The sequence below is a fragment of the Oryzias latipes genome, chromosome 12 (assembly GCF_002234675.1).
Source record: "Oryzias latipes chromosome 12, ASM223467v1".
Taxonomy (NCBI): domain Eukaryota; kingdom Metazoa; phylum Chordata; class Actinopteri; order Beloniformes; family Adrianichthyidae; genus Oryzias; species Oryzias latipes.
The window spans coordinates 24739162-24750164 of NC_019870.2; positions in this window are offsets into that span (position 1 = coordinate 24739162).

The following is an 11003-nucleotide window of genomic DNA, read 5'->3' on the forward strand; positions in this document are numbered from 1 at the left end:
ACTGTGGTCGGAGGCCGCAAGGAAGATCTTCCTTCAGGGTTCACTTCCCCATTAGAACCCTGAGAGCCTCCAGATTGGGTTAAACAAAAAAAAGTCTCAGTTCTTTAAGATAAACTTTCTTAGTTACTTTTTTTCTTGACTTCAAAAACGGCGACTGACTGTGCGTCTATGCGCTCCACACACTCACCCCCCCTTCCTGCAGCGTGCAAGATCAGACACCCTGGTTTCAGCACACACACACACACTCATCTCACAACACATGCATTTCTCTATTCTTCAACAAATCTGATCACAGTTGCAGGGAAAGGCAGAAGTTGGTATCCAATCCCTACCGGTGGCGTGTGCGAAATCCAGGCGGCATTACCGCTTTACCGAGGCGCCAGACACATTTACATTTAAGTTATAACCAACAACAAATCTGGTACAATCTAACAAATCATGAAGCACTAAAAACAATCTCGGAACAGATGAACAAATACTGAAACACAAAGGATGCGAATTACCAAATACCAAATTACAAAAACAACCTCGGTACAAATGAAGAAATCTAGAAACACAACAACGAAAGTGGAGACACAGCTTCTTACAGAAAGGAAATGTCCTGAATCCCGAAAGTGACGTAATATAAAACTAATTGTGTATGATTTTTTACATTTATTTATTACCTTTTTTTATATGGACATTTTAAATAATTGAGACAATCCAAAAGCATTTTTTAAATTGTATTACTACATAAGAAAATACAAAAATGTTTAGCAAGGTAATGTTTTTGCATCACTTCCGGTATTAAGGGTATTCCTTTCCGTTTAGCTTGCAAAACACCACAGCAGAAGACAAAGAAAAAATTAACAAAAACGAGCAGCTGCTAACGGAAAGGGAATATTCTTACTACCGGATGTGACGTGAAACTTTACCTTGCTAAACATTGCTGTCATTTTTATTGAAATAATACCAAAAAAAAAATTATTTTAGACTGTTTCATGTATTTAAAATGTCCACATAAAGAAAACTAATAATGACTTTAAAACATCATACACTATTGGTTTTATATTTTGTCCCTTTCTGTTAGAAGGCGTGTCTCTGCTTTCATTGTTGTGTTTCTGGTTTTGGTCATTTGTAACGAGGTTGTGTTTTTGTAATGTGGTATTTGGTATTTGCACCCGGATTAGATTTTGTGTTTCAGGACTGTAATGTGATTCGTGATTAGTTGTTGTGTTTCATGATTTGCTGTTGTGTATAATGATTTGCTGTTGTGTTTCATGATTTGCTGTTGTGTTTCCTGATTTGCTGTTGTGTTTCCTGATTAGTTCATTTGTTCTGGGATTTGTTGTTGTTGTGTCTTAAATGTAAGCATGTCTTGCACCTCTCGACCACCGTACATAATTATTGTTGTTCAATGAATCGGTCAATCAAACTTTTTTTATTACAAAAAAAAAGGCTTGTCATACATTGCACAACACACGAACGACAACCGCGACAACCGCGGTAACAACCACTAACTAAGCTGGCAAGTCCTGGCAGAAATGATCCCCACTACAAACACTGAAGCTAAAATCATGACAAAATACTAAAATTACAGACATAAGTTTTATACAAAAACATAAAATTTAGAATAACATTAGATGCATTAAATGAAATTAAATACATAAAATAATATGTACTAAAACTAATAGAATAAATAAGCAGATAAGATCAACTAAAAGTGAAATTAAAAAAGTGGGTCTTGAGCCCCTTCATAAAAACCTCTACAGTCTCTGTGGCCCTGAGACGGGGACAGTAATGGCAGAACGAAGCCTCACCATAAGTTTTGTAGAAGTTGTAAGTTTGAAAGAGACTTCGTGGGTAAACCAGAGCGCAGACCTCCTAAATATTATTCATCTTTTATTTCTGATTTTTCTGAACTGCTTTCTTTAGTATACATAGATTTTAGAAAAATTATGATTTTAAGTGTGTTAGGAGTGATTAGAAACAGAATAGTTAGAAACTCCCTTTACATTTTATTAAACTAACTTTTACCTTTTATCACATTAATGGCTTAACCTCGATTCACTATGTATTATCATCTCAAAATTATGTTACACTCCAAACAGAGCACAACCAAGACTATTGTCTCGCAAACATTCCTTTAACATCCTCCCTTTTCCTCTTTGTGTGTTCTGGTGTAGGCGTTCTTGCAAATGTCTCTGATAACCTCAGAGAGATCTGACACTTTAGGTGCTCTGACCTTCGAGCATCTAGTCTGCAACAGTCTGTGGGTGGGTTTTTCACACCATGATCCATCGAATGAGGTTCTTAATATGCAAATGCAAGGTATATATGCCAGGCCTTTTGCTGAACCCCTTTGTTCGGACTTTGAATGCACCGTGTTCATCTGTCTGTAACCCTGCGTACAAATCTGTGGTCTTTGTGCGGAGTAAATCTACAAAAGATCAGTTTTGTCTCTGAGTCTTTATTCATTATTTCTGTGTGCAAGAAACTGACGGGGTTACGAACTAATACAATACAGTCCTTTCTAGAGAATCCAGTTTCTTCACAAAGTGATTATAACTTACACGTTGATAATCCTTTAGAAACGTATGTCCGTGATTTTGGGAACATTTTAACAGCTATGAATTTTGTTCAGCATGTGAACGTGCCCACCCACAACAGAGGTCACTCTCTGGATCTCATTATCACTCACGGCCTGAAGGCGTCAGTGATATCTGTTGTGGATGTGGGCATGTCTCATCATTCATGTGTGTTTCTTAAAGTTCATGACTGCATAATTGAGAAGCTCACTGAGAGAACCTTTACAACGCGATCTACATCGTGAAGTGGCTGCAAACTTCATCTCACATTTGGAAAATCAGCAATCTGACAAGGCAGAACACAGGACTGGACTCAGATGCAGAGCTTAAGGGTTTAATTTCTTGAATCAAGAGAGAAGCTAGCTTTGGCAGGTGAAAGCACATGACAAACAGGCACAGGACAAAGGGAAACACAGGCTATAAATACATGAGGAGGGGAGGCACAGGTGGGAATGATCAGGGATGATGAGGCAGACACAGGTGTGGGGAGCAGACACAGCAGGAAGGGGAAGGTCTGGAACGAGAGGTAGGTTAGACTTTCAAAACAAAACAGGAACCCCACACGAGACAACAGGAAACTTGACGAGACATGACAGAACCCCCCCCTTAAGGACCGACTCCTGACGGTCCAGGAGCCCCAGACCTAAAGAAATCCGTCAGGAGCGACTTGTCCACAATAAAGCGTTCCGGAATCCACTGTCGCTCCTCCGGCCCGTATCCCTTCCAGTCCACCAGAAACTGGCGACCCCGGCCCCGCTTCCGGACAGCCAGAATCTTCTCCACCGTGTACACCGGACCACCCCCCACCATTCTGGGCGGAGGGGGTGGCTCCGAGGGAGGCATCAGGGAACTGTCCACCACCGGCTTCACCTTGCTGACATGGAATGTGGGATGGACCCGGAGGGACCGGGGCAGCCGAAGACGGACCGCTGCTGGGTTGATGACCTTGGAGACAGGAAACGGACCCACGAACCTTGGAGCCAATTTCCGACTTGGAACGTGCAGGTTGAGGTCCTTGGTCGAGAGCCAGACCTTCTGACCGGGACGGTAGGTGGGAGCGGGACGCCTTCGGCGGTCAGCGGCTGCCTTGACCCTGTCCTGTTGCCGAACCAGGACCTGCCGGGCAGCCTCCCAGATGCGACGGCAGCGGCGGACCAGGGCGTGGACCGACGGAACTGCAACATCGGGTTCCAAGGCTGCAAACAGGGGTGGCTCGTAACCGAAGACACACTTGAAGGGCGAGATGCCGGTAGCTGAGGTGGGCAGGGTGTTGTGCGCATACTCAACCCAGATCAAGTGCCTGCTCCATGTTGAGGGGTTCTGAGAGACCAAGCACCGGAGGCCGGTTTCCAGCTGTTGATTGAGACGTTCAGTCTGGCCATTGGATTCGGGATGGTAACCCGAGGTCAAGCTGACCGTGGCACCGATGAGCCGGCAGAACTCCTTCCAGAACCGGGACACGAATTGAGGTCCCCGGTCTGACACAATGTCCTTCGGGAAACCGTGGTACCTCACAATTTGGTTCATGATGATCTCTGCCGTGCCTTTAGCTGAAGGCAGTCTAGGCAGGGCGATGAACCTGACCATCTTTGAGAACCTGTCCACGACCGTAAGAACAGTTGTGTGACCACGTGAGACAGGAAGGCCGGTGACGAAGTCCATGGAGATGTCCGCCCACGGTCTGGAAGGTACAGGAAGGGGTTGTAGGAGCCCCATGCGACGACTGGTGGAAGACTTGTTCCTGGCACAGACTGAACAGGCAGAAACGTACTCCCGGACCTCCGGCTCCATGCGAGGCCACCAGAACCTCCGAGAGATGGCGTGCATGGTCCGCCTAACTCCCGGATGACAGGAAAGCAGTGAGGTGTGGGCCCAGTGGATCACCCTAGAGCGCAGTGTCGGGGGTACAAATAGGCGATTCCTTGGGCAACCACTGGGCGTTTGCACCCCACTGTTAGCCTGCATTACCTCAGATTCTATCTGCCAAGACACCGCTCCAACCACACAAGTCAGTGGAAGAATAGGTTCAGGTTCTTTGGCAACAGGCGCGGGGTCGAACTGACGAGACAGGGCATCCGGCTTCACGTTCTTGGACCCCGGCCTGTAAGAAAGGGAAAAAGAAAAACGATCAAAAAAGAGTCTCCATCGGGCCTGGCGAGCATTAAGTCTCTTGGCAGTCCTGATATACTCAAGGTTTCTATGATCGGTCCAGACAATGAAAGGGTGCTCCGCACCCTCCAGCCAGTGCCGCCACTCCTCCAGAGCCACCTTGACCGCCAACAGCTCCCGGTTGCCGATGTCGTAGTTGCGTTCAGCCTGCGAGAGGCGCCGGGACAGGAACGCACAGGGATGGACCTTCCCATCCAGCTCCGACCGCTGTGATAGGACGGCCCCCAACCCTTCATTGGAGGCGTCAACCTCCACGATGAACTGACGGTGTGGATCAGGCATAATGAGCAGTGGAGCTGATGTGAAGCGGCGTTTCAACGCCCGGAAAGCGGTCTCAGCCGCAGGCGTCCACCGGTACTGCACCCGTGGGGACGTGAGGGCATGGAGGGGTGCTGCAATGGAGCTAAAACCCCGGATAAAGCGTCTATAAAAGTTCGCAAAGCCTAGGAACTGCTGCAGCTTCTTTCGGCTGTCAGGTGTCGGCCAGTCCCTGACTGCGCTGACCTTGGCTGGATCCATCTTTACCGCCCCTGCTGACACAACAAAACCTAGGAAGGTGACGGTGGAAACGTGGAACTCACTCTTTTCGGCTTTGACGTAAAGGTGGTTATCTAGAAGTCGCTGGAGGACTGCGGAGACATGGGAGACATGAGAGTCCAGGTCCGGGGAGTAAATCAAGATGTCATCCAAATAAACATACACAAAATGATCCAAGAAGTCCCTGAGGACATCATTGATCATGGCCTGGAAAATGGCGGGGGCGTTAGTGAGTCCAAAGGGCATGACCAGGTATTCATAGTGGCCTCTTGGGGTGTTGAACCCTGTTTTCCACTCGTCCCCCTCTCTGATCCTGACCAAATGATAGGCGTTACGGAGATCGAGCTTAGTAAACACCCTGGCCTGCTGGAGCTGGTCGAAAACAGAGGACATGAGCGGCAACGGATATCTGTTTTTGACGGTTATGTTGTTGAGCGCGCTGTAATCTATGCAGGGTCGAAGGGTCCCATCCTTCTTTCCGACAAAGAAGAACCCGGCACCAGCTGCGGATGAGGATGGACGAATGAGACCCGCTGCCAGAGATTCGTCAATGTATTTATTAAGCGCCTGGCGTTCCGAAGCTGAGATTGAATACAGGTGTCCTTTAGGAATGATGGATCCCGGAACCAGGTCGATGGCGCAGTCGTAGGGGCGATGGGGTGGAAGGCTCAGAGCCCGGGATTTATTGAAGACCTCAGACAGATGATGGTAACATGAGGGTATTGTGCTCAGGTCAGGGGCCTCTGGACCTGGAGCAGAACGAACAGGAACAGGGTTATTGTCTATGATTGTTCGTTTACCTGCAGCATGGGGACTTTTGTGTCCGTCACATCCTGGCCCCCATTCTAGTATTTTCCCGGTCGCCCAGTCCACCCGGGGATTGTGCTCGCGCAGCCAAGGAAATCCCAGAACCAGCTTCCTAGAGGAGCCCTCAAACAGGTGGAAAGACATGATTTCTGAATGGTTTCCTATGGACAGTTTGAGGGGTTCTGAGACATGAGTGATATTAAAAAGACCCCTCCCATGGAGGCCCCGGGCCTGGATGGGTCTGTCCAGAGGCTGTGGCTTAAGACCTAAGCTGACTGCCAGCTTCCAGTCCATTAGGCTGACATCAGCCCCGGAGTCAATGAGAGCTACGAGGGCTGTGGAGGAGCCGTGGTGGGTCACCACTAATGACGTGAGGCTCCGTGTGCGTCCGTCCATAGCGGAGATCTGACTCACCGTTGCTGTTTTTTTTTACGGGGCAGGAGAAAACGGGATGACCAATCTCCCCACAGTAGAAGCACCGGCCCTCCTGCAGGCGTCGCTGTCGTTCCTCCGCCGAAAGTCGTGTCCTTCCCACCTGCATGGGCTCTTCACAGCTGTCCGCCGTGACGGAGGGATGCGGGTCGGCTGAGAATCGGCGGTGGTTTCGTCTTTCCGCGGATTCAGCCCCGCGAGAAGACCCGCCTCCTGATGATCCGCTGCCGCGTCGGGAGACGAGTTCACGGAGTCGGTTATCCGTGCGGATGGCGAGAGCGATCAGAGAGTCGAGACCCTGAGGTAAATCCAACGGAATGAGCTGCTCCTGAATGCGCGGAGCCAGCCCTTTCATGAAGACATCATACAGCGCCACCGAGTTCCACCCGCTCTCGGCTGCTAGGGTGCGGAATCGGATGGCGTAATCGCAGACAGAGTCCCCCCCTTGGCGTATGATGGTGAGCTCACGGGCTTTATCCCGGCTGGTTGACACCGGGTCGAAAGTGTTCTGAAGCGCCTCCTGGAAGGCGATGAGAGATGAGCAGAGCGGGGAGTCACGAGCCCACTCAGCCATGGCCCATGCACGAGCCCTCCCCGCTAGATGGGAGATCATGAAGGCGATTCTGGCTCTGTCAGAAACGAAGGCATGGGGTGAATGTTCATAATGAATAGAACAATCAGTGAGGAAGGGCTTACACAGTCCAGGTTCTCCAGAGTAACGATCGGGAGGGGCGAGCTTGATTTCCTGGCTCCTGACAGGCATGGAGGTAGGAGGGACTGGGATGGAAGCAGAGGGTCCTGGAGGAGGGATTGTCCAGGGGGAACTTGAACGGAGGTCTTGAACTTGGGTAGAGACCTGAACCATATGAGACGCCAGGGCCTTCTGGAAGTCCTCCTGTTGAGAAAGGCGGGCTTCCAGGCGTTGCAGGATGGATGTTAAACTACTGCTCTCTGCTGAGTCCATTCTGGCCTGTTTGTACTGACAAGGCAGAACACAGGACTGGACTCAGATGCAGAGCTTAAGGGTTTAATTTCTTGAATCAAGAGAGAAGCTAGCTTTGGCAGGTGAAAGCACATGACAAACAGGCACAGGACAAAGGGAAACACAGGCTATAAATACATGAGGAGGGGAGGCACAGGTGGGAATGATCAGGGATGATGAGGCAGACACAGGTGTGGGGAGCAGACACAGCAGGAAGGGGAAGGTCTGGAACGAGAGGTAGGTTAGACTTTCAAAACAAAACAGGAACCCCACACGAGACAACAGGAAACTTGACGAGACATGACACAATCAACTCTTTCATATCCATCTATGGACTTATCAATTCAGCATTTCAATAATAAACTCACCACAATTCTGGACAAAGTTGCCCCATTAAAACTACAAACTGTTAAAGAGAAAGCTCCACCTCCTTGGAGAACAGAATATATTATGAAACTTTAAAGAAAGACCATCGGTGGAAAACAAAACTCACAAAACATCACCAAATTTTTAGAAACACGCTAATACATTACAATAACTCTATTTCTCTAAGTTCATAGCAGAAAATCAGTCAATGCCAAAAATCCTCTTTGCCACAATTGACAAAATAATAAACCCAATCTCTGGCCCGCCCTCCACCTTTAGCAACCTGTGAGGAGTTTGTAGTCTACTTTACCACTAAGATAGATGACATTAGATCAACAACCCTCTGTTGACCTTTCTACTGCACTTCCTCCTATCAGTGAGAGAACGCTCGATAGTTTTGTCTTGATTGATGCTGCAGCACTCCAACAAGTGATGTCCCAAAAGACCAAAACTTGTTCTCTTGATCCCACCCCCACCTCACTTTTTAAGTCAGTTTTCACATCATGTGAGGAAGAATTACTAAACATCTTGAACTGCTCTTTTCAGACTGGAATCTTCCCTGCATCCTTAAAGACTGCTATTGTGAGACCAATTCTGAAAAAGAGTGGTTTAGATGTGTCCAGTTTAAATAACTCCCGGCCGGTATCCAACCTGTCATTTTTAAGTAAATTTTTAGAAAAGCTTGTTTTTACCCAACCGAATGATTTTATTAAAGGAAATAATATTCTAGAAAAATTTCAGTCTGATTTTACCACTCAGCAGAGATGGCAGTTGTCAGGGTCTTAAATGATCTCTGGTCCAATGCTGACATGAAGAAAGTATCTGTTTTAGACTTACTGGACCTGAGTGCAGCCTTTGACACAGTTGACGACTCTATCCTTTTAAACAGACTTCACGACATGGTTAGAATTGCTGGGACAGCATTTATTTTGTTTAAATCCTACATCACATATAAGAGATTTTTTGTTAATTTAAATGATTTTTCATCTGGAAGGCACAAACTGACATGTGGGGTGCCCCAAGGCTCCATCCTGGGCCCAACACTTTTTAATCTTTACATGCTTCCACTTGGTGATGTCATCGGGAGACAAGGCATAAACTTTCATAGCTATGCTGATGACACTCAGCTGTATGTAGCTGTGTATCCTGATGACACTGGACCCCTGGACAGCCTTTTAAACTGTATTTTAGATATTAAAATGTGAATGGGACAGAATGTTTTGCAGCTCAACCAAGACAAAACTGAAGTCTTGGTAATCGGTTCTGAACCCAAGACAGATAAGGTCCAATTTTATCTGTCAACCAAATTTATGACAATATGTCATAAGGAACCTCGATGTGATTCTAGATGCAGAACTTAGCTTTGACAAACATGTGAATCAAGTAACTAAAACTGTTTTTTACCATCTGAGGAATATCGCCTGAGTGACACCCTTTCTCTCTAGAGCCAGTGCTGAAATCTTAATTCATGCTTTTATTACATCAAGATTAAATTACTGTAATGCCCTCCTTTATGGTGTAAAGAAAACCACTCTTGATGGCCTGCAGCTAGTCCAGAACTCTGCTCCCATCTTAAAATCTCTGCACTCCCTTCAGGATTGATTTTAAGATTATTTTAATAGTTTATGAGAGTGTTCATGATCTTGGTTCTTTTTTTTATATCAGCTTTGCTTTTAGCTTATGTACGACGGAGTATTAGGGCCACCAAAAAAAAAAAAAAAGTAAAATTACGAGTTTTTACCTCGTAAATTTAGGAGATAAAAACTCGTAAAGATCTCTACGTTTGTGTGACGCTTCCGTCCGAGGAGGAGGATCACTTGTTTTGGCATTTTCAACGTTCTAATGCTAATATAATAGACTATTTTCATTCATCTTTGTTGTTTAATGATATAACGGGACGTTTACTTCCGCATTGGTGTTCAGATATGATGACAGGTTCATGACGTAAGGTGACAGATGAACTTCAGGGTTTGTGAATGAAAAGGAGAATAAAAGCTGCAGCGATCCTCTCTACCCAAACGTTTCTCTGAGCTCCTTATTTTACATATGACACTCCGCTTTACTGACACTGAACCCGGAAAGACGGCTCCACTGACAATAATCTGACTTTGAGTCGCCAAAGGTTCAGAATCTCTTTGTTTTAAACCTATAATTAACCTGGAAATAAAGCTTCACAAAAGGCTCCACATCTTTCATCTTCAAGCGATGCTCCGATGAACGGACAACTTCGGTGTTTTCTCCTTGTTAATCTATGACTTTTTTCAACACTAACGACCATTTCTGTGCAAGGTGACCCGACACTCATCAGTGAACAGGACTGCATTGTCCAGGTACCATGGTTTTGTGCCCACTGTAAACTAATGGCGGTGTCTTGGCGTCAGTCAGGAGTCTTGCTTTGAGTTCCTCTACAACATCCAACTGTCTACTACCAACCCGAAGGCGCACTACGGCGAGGTGGTGCTGCTTATCCATTAAGCGATGTCTGTTCATGCCTGTTTGAATGATGGACCTGGAATGACTTAATGGCAAAACCAGCTTTTTATACCCACAAAGAAAAACTCGTAGATTTACGAGTTTTTTTTCTCGTAAATTTACGAGATAAAATGTCGTAATTTTACCTTCTTTTTTTTTTTGGTGGCCCTAAAACTCCGTCGTACTTATGAACCTGCCAGAGTCCTTAGGTCCTCAGTCGCGGGCCTGCTGAGGGTCCCTAGGGTCAGGACAAAACTCCACAGCGAGGCCTCGTTTAGATTCCACGGGTCTCCTCTGTGGAACAGCCTGACTAAGGTTTTGTAGGCCTCATCCACTGTTGAGGTTTTTAAAAAGAAATTAAAGACGCATCTATTTTATTCAGCTTTTACTTAGATCTCCTAAGTCGGATCTAGAATTTTTACTCTTGTTTTTAATATTTTATCACATTTTTATTTGTTTTAACGTTTTTTAGTCAAGTTGTCTTAACATCTTAACTTATTCTTATTTATATTTCAGGTGTTTTAGACGTTTTTATGCATTAACTTATTTTAATTTTCACATTTTGGCTTTTTTTTTTCTCACTCTTGGCTGGGGTGTTTGTGTCTGTGCCGACACCCCAGCCAACAGGAGGACAGGGCGGGCGGAGCCTTCTGGGTTCTCTCTTCTTTAGC